General features: G+C 37.4%; 1 protein-coding gene across 7 annotated transcripts in view; it reads left to right on the forward strand.

Annotated features, from left to right (window-relative positions):
* The first annotated feature begins 7,108 nt into the window (after window positions 1-7,108).
* Window positions 7,109-13,251, forward strand: part of plxna4 (plexin A4) — a 213,274-nt gene continuing 207,131 nt past the window's right edge. For 2 of the 7 annotated variants that reach the window (XM_052554413.1, XM_052554411.1), the window contains exons 1-2: window positions 7,109-7,318; window positions 8,276-8,690. The gene's annotated coding sequence lies outside the window, so the exon portion shown is untranslated. The remainder of the gene's footprint in view (window positions 7,319-8,275; window positions 8,691-13,251) is intronic. The other 5 variants (XM_052554418.1, XM_052554417.1, XM_052554415.1 and 2 more) reach the window with 4 other exon arrangements.

Consider the following 13,251-nt stretch of genomic DNA (forward strand, 5'->3'; position numbering starts at 1 on the left):
ATAAATAATGTTTTCATTCTCTTGTGCACAAGGAGCTCAGCTGTATATAATAACCGCTCCGGTCATTTGTCTCCTGAAAAGTTGAACAGGTCCTTTGCTACTTCTTTTTTTCTTCTTTTTTTCATTTGCCCAAAAGGTTATTTTAATTGACCTGTTAAATATGGCTGGAACCTTTATTTTAATTGCTGCTAATGTAATTCAGGCAAAATGGGGCATGTAGAATTAATTGAATTTGGCTAAATAATGTATAAATGAGATTCTCATTGACTTTGTGCAGGTAAAAGGAGTGAGATTCAGACTAAATTGGAAAAGAAAGATTCATTCTCAATCCCAAAACAAACTGAAAATTAAAATTAACATAAAATTATAATTTACCATATTAATCCACATTCCTGGATTCACTGTGAATGTCACTGGGGAAGAACCCTTAAGTGACAGTTTTGTACCTCCTCTACCATTAAAAGATTGATTTTAGTACGTTAGAGTAGTAGCATATACCCTTACGGTTCTACAATGAACACTGAAAGAGTAAATAAGGTACAAAACTTAGCACTTTCGGTATGGATAGACAAGTGTTTTGGACAAAGTTTAGAGTGTTTGCTTGTTTTCGCCTTCTCTTTCTGTGGCTATCTTTACTAACCCTCTTTTTTCTTTTTGGAAGTGACGAGTTTGTGTTTGTCTGCAAGAGAGCGTGAGATCAAGGGAATCCAAGGTTACAGTCGACATGCATACTTCCTCCTGAGATTAGAGACACGATAATGAACTTCAGTGCTGCTGTCTTGGCGACAGGAGAGTGACCTTGTGGGCTGAAGGTTTGTGAGTGCCTGGTCTCGGGGTGCGTGTTTGTGAGGGATGAACCTTTCAGTGGGAGAAAAATGGAGGAGTGAGGCATGTGCTGATAGAAGTTTAACTTTCTTTACTTACAAAAAGTACAAAAAAAATAAATAATAAATGGCTAGTTACTCCACTTTACTAGTTCCCCAAGAAGTTGTTTTTTGATAAAAATGCTTTTGTTAGAGAAATGGCATGATCATTTGGAATTAAACTAAGAATAACTTTTAGGTTCCAAATTAATTCCTTCAACTGAATTTGGATGTAGCCAACAGGATACAGAAAAGCAGTTCAAATTTGATAATAATTCATGAGTTGAACCAAAGACTTTATATAACCCACTCATTACCACAAATGTAGAAAGTGCATATGCAATTTTGGCAGAATAAGTCTTTAAATAAAAGAGCCAATCAGCAATTGGTGAAGTCATCACATAACTGTTCCTGAAACATTTTGTATGTTGAGATGGCCATTTTGGAATGCTTACGCCACATTGGCTGGACCAACCTGAAATATAAAGCTTTTTAGGAATATTTGAGGATAAAAAAAATACAAAATTTGAGTCAGTTCATGTGACAATTTGTTGCTCACTTGAAATGTGTTAATTAAACATGAATTTGGGCATCAGTTGAGATTTTAGTATTTGCCCATTTAGGTAGACAGGAGTTGGTCTTGCATGCTAGAAATTTCTGTCTGGAGTCGTTGCAAATATGGCTGTTGAGTTAACTGATTTGGATTGATCTTTTTAACCAGAAAATGAAAGTATAGAAAAGTAAAGCATTAAGAATGGTTTATAGGCCTTACAGACATAGATTGGATGGATGGATGGATGGAAACAGTGGCTGTGTAAGTTTAAGAACTTTCTTATTACTTATAATGACTGTTAAATATCGTATATATTTGTGTAGTATCAATGCATTATTGACATACTCCATCTACTACATGTGATTATGACACCAGAAGCATTGCTCTCCCAACATTCACGACTCCTCTCCCATTGCCTCATGGGATAGTAAAGTGTTCATCAGTTCTTCTGAATTTTGCCAAAACATTAGGTCATAAGGGTTCTTTTCGCCTGCTGTGTTTTGAATACTATGTAATTGGATATACTTTCCTCTTTGGCCTACAGACTTTGCATACAATAAGAAGTATGCAAATTCATATGCGGGGAAATATTATTTTTGCATAGTCACAAAATTACAAAAATGATGCACTCACCTTTAAAGCCACAATGAAGCAGCAACAGATGAGTTTGGAAGGGGGCGGGGTTTAATTGGACTAAATGATTGGAAAAGTCCAGCGTACATCACCAGAGAGAAGTCTTGCCATTTTCTTCAGGTCCTGAAGACAAGATTACAAAAATCTAAACATTTGAAACACATGCGTAGATGTATTGTTTACAATAAGATCAATAACATGCATTTAAAACGTAGACAGTGTGAATTTTCTTTGCATGCCGACTTAAAGTAACAAGCTTTCAGCTTCCTTGTGGTAATTTGACAGGTTGAGCCAGTGTGTAAATGTCAGTGATCCACAGGTGCACACTGACTCAAGCGTTCAGTATACATATACTTTTCTCTCTCTGAGCTGCTGTTTTGTAGGCAGAGTGTACTGAACATAAACCTATCCATGTGTGAACTCTCAATCCCTTTTACTGTGAGACTGGAAAACTGGTTTTCCCTTTGAGGGGATTTGAATGATTTCCTCTGCTAGTGTATCTGCCTCCTCCCGCTCATGTACTCTCTGCTGTTCATCCCTCCCTCTGAGGAGCACCGAAATGTTTTCAGTCCCTTTTACAAGGCAGTAATGTCCTCTTCCCTGCCCTAATCCTACACAACCCCCTTTTTTATTAGCGTGGAATGGAAAAGGGAGAGATATGCTTCTATTAAACAAGCTTACAGAGTCACACCGGACCGGAACTGGTTGATAAACTTAGCATAATGAGAGATTGGAATGAGAAAAGATAAAAAGTGATTCATTTCTCCTTTTTTTGGTCACACATTCTGAATATATTGTCTGATTCAACAAATGTCAAGTGTCTGTCTCAAGAGAATCGTTCGCTCTTTTTGCCTCTTGCACACACACACACACACGCAGGCGGGAGCATTATCGCTTGGTATATGACTGCTTTCTCGTCCGCTTTTATTGGTTTGTGTCTCAAGGTTGGGAGATTCCACCAAGGGAACATGTGGAGAAGAATAAACCTGTCTCCTGACTCACCTGCAAAGCTGTGTAATTTCTGTTAGATGTGTTAAAGCTCGCTCACATCCTCCTGCTAAGAGCGCTGGGAATCCAAGAACTGCAGCCTTTATGATGAGTTTGCACACACACCTGCTTTTGTGTGTGTGTGTTATAGCATAAGAGCGATAACATACAGCCGTCCTCATGGACTGACCTGCACACACACACATAAAAGTGGGGACATCCCATAGGCATAATGGTTTTTATACTGTACAAACTGTATTTTCTATCGCCCTTCACCAACCCTACACCTAACCCTAACCCTCACATGAAACTTTGTGCATTTTTACTTTCTCAAAAAAACTCATTCTGTATGATTTTATAAGTGTTTTAAAAAATGGGGAAATGGGTTATGTCCTCATAAGTCACCCTCTCCTTGTAATACCTGTGTCATACCCATGTCATTACAGAGTTGTGTCCTGATATCTCACAAAAACAAGAGCACACACACACACACACACACACACACACAAAAGTCACTAAATCTAATTTCAACACATTAATAGAATGCTTATACTCTTACTAATCATGCATCATTTTTTTTTAAAGCATTCGAGTAGCTTCATAGCTTTATACTTATTCATTATTCATTATTATAATATATGGGTTATGTTTTCATCCTCATTAGTTATCATAACCTATAATCCTGTAATCAGTCAATCTGAATTAGTTTATATACGTTTAATTATATACTTTATATACTTTTTATGAAAGATTATATAAACTAATTTATTATAAACATTTCTTAGAAAAATTATATTTTTGAATTCGTTTATTTTTATATTTATTTTTACAATTATTTTTGAACAGTTTGCGTTTTTTAAGTTTTAGTTTTGTTTTTGTAATTATTAGTATTTGATTACATATATGATTAAATCATTTTAAATCATTGTTTTGTTTTTGTTTTTTTTACATTACTTTAGTATTTCAAATTAGTTTCCAATTAATCAATTATTACATTTCATTACATTTTTTTGTTATTTCAATTGAAGCAGTTCATTTTAGATGAAAGTAATAATAATAACACTGATAAAATAATAATTTGTATTCTAATTTATTCTCTTTATTCTTATGTGACTGAGTCTATTAATTAATCATTAATTCATTATTCAACTATGCTTTCAAAATCATTTATATGTATTTAGCAAAAATCTGAGTTTGAATAAGTCTGCACAGTCTGTCTGTCACTTCTCAACCTCTCCGCATTGGTTTTCCTGTTTTCTTATAATATATCTGTCAAGTCGGTTTCACCTAGTGCATGTTGGCTTGTCATGTATGCTGCCTTTATACTAAGACCCATTGGTGTCCTGCTTTGTGCCTGACCTACTGCTAACCCTTACCATAAGAGCCTGTAAGGCTGATCAGCCTGTCAGGCACAAACCGGGACCCCTTGTGCATACAGTTTACAGCCAATTCTATTTCAGATCTCATTCCTTTCTTCCTTCAGACGCTCTATTTTTTAAAAACTAATATCATCATATGCAAATACCCATATAATTACTAGTCATATCTTATAAATAGCTCTTTTACATTCATTGCATTCTGTTATCTCCAGGACAGAAGTCATTGGCGTTCTTTATGTGTGTGGTTTGTTTTTTCATTGGACATCTTCACAGACAAAAGAAGCCCATTAGGGGCTGTTGAGGGGTCCTTCACTCAAGAGAACTAATCTTAAATGAGAGCCCAATCAGAGGTAGCCGGCCCTGATGCCTGATGGCTTAATTACCTGTTCCTGTAATACTAATCATGGTTAAATATTTATAAGGGGAAAATCTTTTGTTTAGACTTGACCTTTCTCTGGGGCTCATTAGCATCTGTTTATTAGCTTGTTTTATTTTTTTCTTTCCTTCATGGCCCTTGGGGTGTTATTGATTTTGATTACGAAAGTGACGGCGACCGCTTTGAATGCGGGTTAACTCAAAAACGACATGACATTTGCTTATCTGTGTTCATTGCTTGAGAGTGGGACGTTTGGGACGTGTGTATGTTTTCGAGGGGGGTCGAGGTGGGTGGGTAATAGTTATTTTCTCTGTCCGAGGAGACCGGGCGAATCTTATCTGCGGCTTGCACCATTGTCTTCAATCGACCGCGAATAAAGCAGATTCCTATCCACCCGAAGTGCGCACATGTTTGTATGGACGAGAACGGCAGCTTTTTGTGTGCTCAGCGCTTTGACTCAACGGGATGATTGGATTTTGCTGTTCCGTGCGAATTACCATCCAACACGCCCCCAATTCTACAACGCTCCCCCACAAACTCTCTTCCCTCAGGCCATCCCGATGCCCTCAATCACAAAAACAGAAAAGGTCTTTCATGTAAAAATGGAGTGGATAGCATTCCCTCAGGCAAACCGAGAGGCAGAAACGCTTTTCTCTTTCTCTCTCACCTCTAGAGTGTTGATGTTTTATTGGTGAGCCGTGTGTCAGTGCTCTGGTCTCAAGTGTTTCTCGGGACTCGGAAAACAGCCAGTGCAGCTTTAGATGTGCAAAACGCAGACCAGAATCCACACACTATGCAAATACACAGGCTTTAGATCATTTCAAATATTCTGACAAGAGAGTAATGCTAAATAGTTTCGGGATTTGTTTGCTAACTGCTGGATTTTGTTGTACTGCCTGTTGTGTGTTCACTATCTTTTCATACTCTACTTGAAATCTGTTGGGTTGGTGGTGGGGGGGGGGTAACATCTCAATAGACCTATGTGATTAAAATGTACAATATTAGGAATGATCTGAAAACTGAATGGACTCAATATAAAAAATAATTTCCTTAAGGATATAAAAACGGCTCAAGAATATAAGCATTGAACGAATATAAAATCGGTTGGTAGTGTTTTCTGCATTGTCGTATTGTGCAGCTCTCTTCAATACTCTTATTTCAATTGGTGAGCATGCAGGGGATAGATATTTAATAATATTCATAATTTCCAATATATTGTATTATATACTCAATATATTGTGAGTTATCCCACCGTGTATATCATCTGTTTTCTTCTACCATCCGACTTTTCACTCATCCTCCATATTTATGTTTATATTTATCTAACCATTATCAAGGCAAAGTAATGGTGGTGCATTAAAAACAAGAAAACGCCAATGAATTCACCCACCAGTTCATCGATGTCAACGCTGTTCGTCAGAACGTCCATCCAACATTACAGATCTCTTTGGTTCATACCAAAAGTGTGGTGACATTTACCGCTCTTCAACAAATTTGAATAGGAATCCATGCAATTGGTAATTTTTTGTAAAGGCAAAAGATTTACAGACACAGATTTCGCAAAGGGTTTAAATTGGACATGCACATTTGGTATAATGGTCCCACTCACCTTCTCTCTGCATCATTTCCTGTCGCTTCTGTACAGTTTCTCTACATAAACGTGTCAAAATGCCCCCAAAATAGCATTTAAAATGTACACAAACACATCTTAGATGTTTCTGTCAGTCATTAATTAGTTGTAGGCACCATCAGTACTCACAATCCCATTTCCAGCTCAAAGTTTTTACCCACCAGTCAACAACACAGTAACAATCTTCACAGTTGACCCCTGCTGGAGCCGATACACCATAGAGACAAATATCTCAATCTGTACTATAACTATATCATCAGCACAATGACAAATCAAGCCAATAAATGCTGGCAGCTGAAGTCTGACATAAGATTTGCACTATCCCAGAGGGGAATCCAGTGGCCGGGGTTAAAGATTAATGCTGTGCTTATTTACAGAACAATTTCAGAGTGCACAGGCCCTCTTCATAACCTTTAGTGGAGTGTGTGTGTGTGTGTGTGTGTCCACTCTTAATGAGACTCTGTGGCCCAAGGACTGTCATTACCACATGCTAAAGTGTGACGTATACCACAAGCCACAGGCCATCAATACACACACCATCACACACAGATAATAGACAGCCATTTTATACCCCAAATAATTCCAATTCTGTTCACTACTGGCACATTTAAGGTCCAGAGATCATTGCGGCAGAGGCAGAGCATAGCTTAATGATTGACTGGTAGTCGTCATTATCAGACATGTTCAGTTCGACATGCGAGTCCAGACTGAGGAGGAGGTGAAGAAGGGTCCATGTTCAGTAAGCGTGTAATGAAGCCGGCTTTGGATCAGGGTCACTGACTTGAGTGGCATTTATTTCTGCAAGGAGACTAGTCTCCTGTGTGCTTTAAATTACTGTGGACGGGCTTGGTGAAACCTGGATTACTTGGTGCCCAGTGAGCAGATGGTAATATATTTGTGAGTAGCTGACATGAAAGACATGATCACAATTCAGTTTCATTGTGTTGAAAACGGCATTTAAACATCCTGCATAAAAACGGAGGAAAGAAAATTATACAAGTTTGAATTTCCATAAGAATGAGTAAATGAAGACGTGTTTCATTTTTGTGTGACTTATACATTTAAAAGTAGATTTTTGACCATTACATATAAAATACATACATACAATATACAAACTCTACAGTTTGTATAAGTTCAAAAGTTTTGGGTTGGTAAGACTTTTCAATGTTTTTAAAAGAAGTCTTTTATCAAGGCTTTGTCTAAGCATTTATCTAAGCAATTTAATAAAATAAATTATGCATAATTACATGCAAGTAACCCTAAGCCTAACCCTAACCCTAACCATGTATTAAGTACGTGCATGTAAATAATGTTACTCAGCACTTTTACACTAAGTATAATAAAGTGTAAAATAAAGTGTAACCAAAAATAATGCAGTAAAACAGTAGGCCTAATATTCCTTTAATGGCCAAGTGTCACGCGATCCTTCAGAAATCCTTCTAATATGTCTATTCGGTGTCCAAGAACCATTTATTGTAATCAGTGTTGAAAACTGTGATGTTGTTGTCCTGCATAATATTTTCATAGAAACCAGGATGGTTCAGGATTTCTTTGATGAACAGAAAGCCCAAAGAACAGTGTTTATTTGAAATATAAATCTTTTGTAACATCACTAATGTCTTTACTGTCATTCTAGATTAATTTAATGCATCCTTGCTGATTAAAAGTATTAATTCTTTGAAATTCTTATTGATCTTAAACTTGTTTGCAAAGTTATATAGTGTTGTAATTCATCAATTCATGTGATAATATGCATTAATGGCCCACTATGCACTATGACTCAGTATCTGCATCTGTAAATGTGTGTGTGTGTGTGTGTGTGTGTGTTAATTGTAATTTGTGTTCTTCTTACAGACCCTCACTGTCTCTGTGTTCCGGCCTTCAGGACAGAAGCAGTCATCCAAAAACCACATCGTCTAGATCTTTATTTATTTTGCCACCAATCAACTCTGAGCAGCCTGCCGGACAGCTGCAGCAAGTGAAGTCACTTTACGCTCATTAGCATGGACAAGAGATGAGACCCTAGACACACACACACCACAGATTCCCTCCCTCCACCCATTTATGAGTGTGTCGTGCCTGTGCACCGAGGAGCTCCGGAAACCTCTCTCCGGATTTCAATTGTGGGTTGGCATTCATATGTTTGCATATATATTTAGATATTTTTAATGTGTTTTAATGCATACAGGTTGACTTCCCAGGAGGGAGCGAACAACTATATCAAAATGAAGGAAGAAAATTTTAACATGAGATGAGAAGAGAACACATGGTACGTGGTGGGATAACTCATAAAAATTGCTTTATACCATTGCAAAACTAACTTCCCAAAACCAAAATGTATCATAAATCATACTGTGTTATTGTGACAGTACTTTGATATATACCTAGGTAATAAATGACTAACATGCTATATATTGCAACTACTTAAAAACACATGAAACATGAAATTACGACGTAAGTCTGAAAAACATGCACTGTTCTTTCTTATAGAGCTTCTTATTAGCATAAATGAAAAAGCTAACAAGAATATAGAAACATACGTTCTTGAGACACCTTGAGCAGAAAATTGGATTTCATGAAAATGCTATTTTAAATAGAAAAGTTTATCCTTAGAGTGAGTGGAGAGAATATAAAAAAACCTAAAGGAGCAATGAGGTGAGCACGGGTATGAAAGCAATAAAAAGAGAGAGGAGGGAGAGATGGTTAGAGGATAAAAGGGAATTGTGGGGCGGAAAAGAGAGATACGAAAGGCTTGTCGAGTGGAGGGGAGAGATGCAGGGCTACGTGTTAGTTCCTCTTCATTTGCTCTCTGTATGTGGTGTAGAGGTCAGGCTGAGAGCTGGGACTCGGGCCATGAAGGAGAGAGCAAAGACAGCCTTAGGCAGGAATACACTTACCCTGTACACACTAATGTTCTGTCTATATATTCCTCTATCGCATAAAACATACATTCTGTTTATGCTAATGTTTCAAACTACAGTACTTGTTTAGTTTTTTGTAGATATTTAGATATTTTTTAATCATATTTTTATCATATTATCATTGTGTTCATTATATTTAGCACTGAAAAGTATTTTTTGAGATCTGAGTCCCAAATAGTAATGTATGTTGCATAGCCCTGGAATTGCATAATGTAGTGTTGTCAGACAGACCTGACAGATAAAATACAGAGCCAGAATTCAGACAGGGATGACACTGTCGCCTCATTTCAATCTTCTAAACATGCGGCGGCCCAAAGATTCCTCCATCAAGTGAGTTCTGTTTACCTTCACCTCAGTAATCATGGGATATAATCAGCAGATGGAGTGAGCGGGCCTGCGCTGTTTCCATTTCCGAAATCAAATATGTGCTCATCATAAAAAAAAGAGGACGAAAAGAAAAAAGCCATCAGAGGAATCCATCAGATCAGCGGAATAAATCTAATTTCCCTACAAATACATCTGTAATATTTCAAATCCATGGCCTGGGTTAATCTAACGCTTCATTTACATTCAAATAAAGCCAAAGTCGTGTCTTATCAATAATAAGAAGCTGGCAGAAAAATAAATGAAGTTTAAGGCGGCTGAGGGTAGATAGGGCATGGGTTTTCTTGTGTGTTTTATTCTCAAAGAGTCAATAAAATATAAAGAGACTCAATTATTCTATTAAACTGAAACATTGCATCATCACTGAGCGTTACTGAGTCAACAGAGATCTCCGGCTGTGTTTGATGAAGTTTGGTTTAGACAGAGCATACTTAATAAGCTGAGCCTCACTGGAGGTGTCTATTTTACAAATAAATGAGAGAAGAAGAGAAAGGAAGGGAGGAAGTATTCTCTGGAACTGTTATTTTCAGTGGTGTTTGCTATTAAACTTTGACATAGCACTCCAGCACCATTTGTGCTACAAATATGAACAATACCTCAAGTTATTGTGCTACATAAATAATATAAAGTTACAGTCAAGAAGGAATCTGGGGCTGTTGAGTGTTCTAAATGAGGTTTGTAGACAGTGGACAGTAGCCACACAAATTTTACAAAAGTTTCACTCAGATTTGGCACGTTGACCAACAGACAGCTGCTTTGAAAAATGTAACTAGAGTGTGATTACACCTTTACCACTGAATAATGAATTTTCATGGTTGAAATGTGGTAATTTTAATAGGAATTTATACAATCTTAAGCAAAATATTTTCCTATGCAGATTTTCCTGGGTTAACCCAGGGTGTAAAAGTTTGCTGAAATTTAGGGCCCTTTCATAGTCAACGCGAGAAACACGAGCAAGCAACGCGAGCGACGTGCTCCCTTTCATAGACTAAACTGTGAACGCAAGCATCACGGGTGTTGCGTGTATGCAATACACCGCTCACGCAACAGGGGGTAGTAGAGTCGGGTGATATTAGTAGAGTCGGGTCGCGTGATATTCAGATCACAATGGCAACTGAAGAGGAGTGTATTCTGTTGCTGATGAACTATCATATAAATGTGGATCAATACGTATAAGTTCGCATATTTTTTCCTCTTCGCCCGCCATTGTATTCAAACCTTCTTCTTCTGTAAACACAATATACTTGAATTAATTTACAATACTTGCAATGTGGCCCCCACCGACAACGCAAAGTATTTCGTGAATCGGCGCGTCGCGTATCAAAAACTAGGATGACACATTTGGCTACGCACTGACGCATAATGGCGGCCGAAGCGTAACGATGCGTAGCCTCGGGGACACGTATGCTTACAGATGCGTTGACTATGAAATGGCCCTTAGCTCACACTTTAAATTGTTTCTGTGATTTGGCCCAGGAGGCAGGAACTTTCTATCATAAGTCTTACATTAAGTTCAGACAAGTTCTAACTGAAATCCTCATGGTTACTAAAAAGATGGATGAGCCTGTTTTAAACAAGCCAGTAAGCAACCTCCTAGAAACACCCTAGCAACCAGCCAGAACCACTTTACAACCTCATAGCAATGCACTTACAACACTAGTAAAGGCATAACAGCACCCTACTGTCATGGCAGCAAGCTCTCACATTTTGATCAAAAATGTAAAAAATTTAGTTTTTATTGTCTTTATTATTATTTAATTTTGTTCCAGGAGGAAGCTGAATGTACAGAGAGAGGGAGAGACTCTCTCTCCTCTCAGGGTGTGAGATGCATGCTGACTACAACACTGCAGTAGTGAGGTCAGATCCTCTTCATCATAATGAGACGTTCTGAGAACAGGAAACTGCAGTGCTCACACACACCTACATTTCCTCAATGCTATTTAACACACCCTATGTTTTGCAGTGTACAGACAACACAGTGCATTTCGATTACGGTAAAACATATATGACACAAGCCCACATGATTCTGTTGAAAGTATCAAACAGTATGTCCATGTGCACATATTCATTGCTGTAGTCTCAAATGATGTACTATATACACTATATACTTGGCAAAGCATTTGGATTTTTGAAGGGTGATGCTGTTTCAAATGGAACAAAGTTGTTCCTTGTTTGGTGTTGCAGCTTAATTTAGCATGTTAGCTAACCTGAGTGGAATGGCTTTTCACATTTACATTGACTTTTTATGGCTTTTTACAAGATTTTGATATTGTCAACAAGCTGAAATTTTATGTGGTTACCAATGAATTGATTAAATCTCCAATATTAACTAAATATTTATTTTACATTTTTGGCTCTAATAAGATTTTCCCAATAAACGGGCAAGAATGAACTCATGAATGAGCTGTCCTCCATGATTCTTGTTCTTTCCAACACTAGAACATGACAACTCATAATCACAAGTTCATAAGAGGGAAGTAGGAAATAGCATGTATAAAGACAGCTCTGATATATGTAAAAAGCCATTTTGGGGCATATTATCTTGAACTTGAACTTAGATAAGCTGACATGTTAAAGATAGTAGAATCAACAGAGACAATACTACTCTTTGTTCCATTAAAATAATAATGTGGTTTAAATGCTAAGCATAAAAACAGCAGTGACCTATGTTATTTTAAACATGCGATCTTATATCATATTTCACTGTATGTAACTGGAATATCTGGACTTGGGGAACAGAGGGTGTGTAAAGCAGCACAAAAATAAGATAGAATAGTGTAAATGTATGCAAATTTGGATAGACTTATTTACAGTATACAAGTGCATCCCAATAAATTAGAATGCCATGTAATTCAACTCAAATTGTGAAACGTGTGTATTAAATAAATTCACTGCACACAGACTTAAGTAGTTTAAGTCTTTGGTTCTTTTAATTGTGATGATTTTGGCTCACATTTAACAATAACCCACCTATTTTCAATTATTTAGCATACTTCGTAAGACCAAAAAAAACAACAAAAAAAACATTTGTAGTTAATTGTTGGCCTTCTGAAAAGTATGTTCATTTACTGGAGATGTACACAATACTTGGTAGAGGCTTCCTTTGCTTTAATTACTGCCTCAATTCGGCGTGGCATGGAGGTGATCAGTTTGTGGCACTGCTGAGGTGGTATGGAAGCCCAGGTTTCTTTGACAGTGGCCTTCAGCTTATCTACAATTTTTAGTCTCTTGTTTCTCATGTTCCTCTTGACAACACCCCATAGATTCTCTTTGAGGTTCAGGTCTGGTGAGTCAAGCACACCAATACCCTGATCATTTAACCAAGTTTTGGTGCTTTTGGCAGTGTGGGCAGGTGCCAGATCCTGCTGGAAAATGAAATCAGCATCTTGAAAAAGTTGGTCAGCAGAAGGAATCATTAAATGCTCCAAAATTTCTTGGTAAACGGGTGCAGTGACTTTGGATTTCAAAAAAACACAATCAACACCAGCAGATGACATTGCACCCCAAATCATCACAGACTGTGGA

This window comes from Carassius gibelio, chromosome B4, assembly GCF_023724105.1.
Source record: "Carassius gibelio isolate Cgi1373 ecotype wild population from Czech Republic chromosome B4, carGib1.2-hapl.c, whole genome shotgun sequence".
Lineage (NCBI taxonomy): Eukaryota > Metazoa > Chordata > Actinopteri > Cypriniformes > Cyprinidae > Carassius > Carassius gibelio.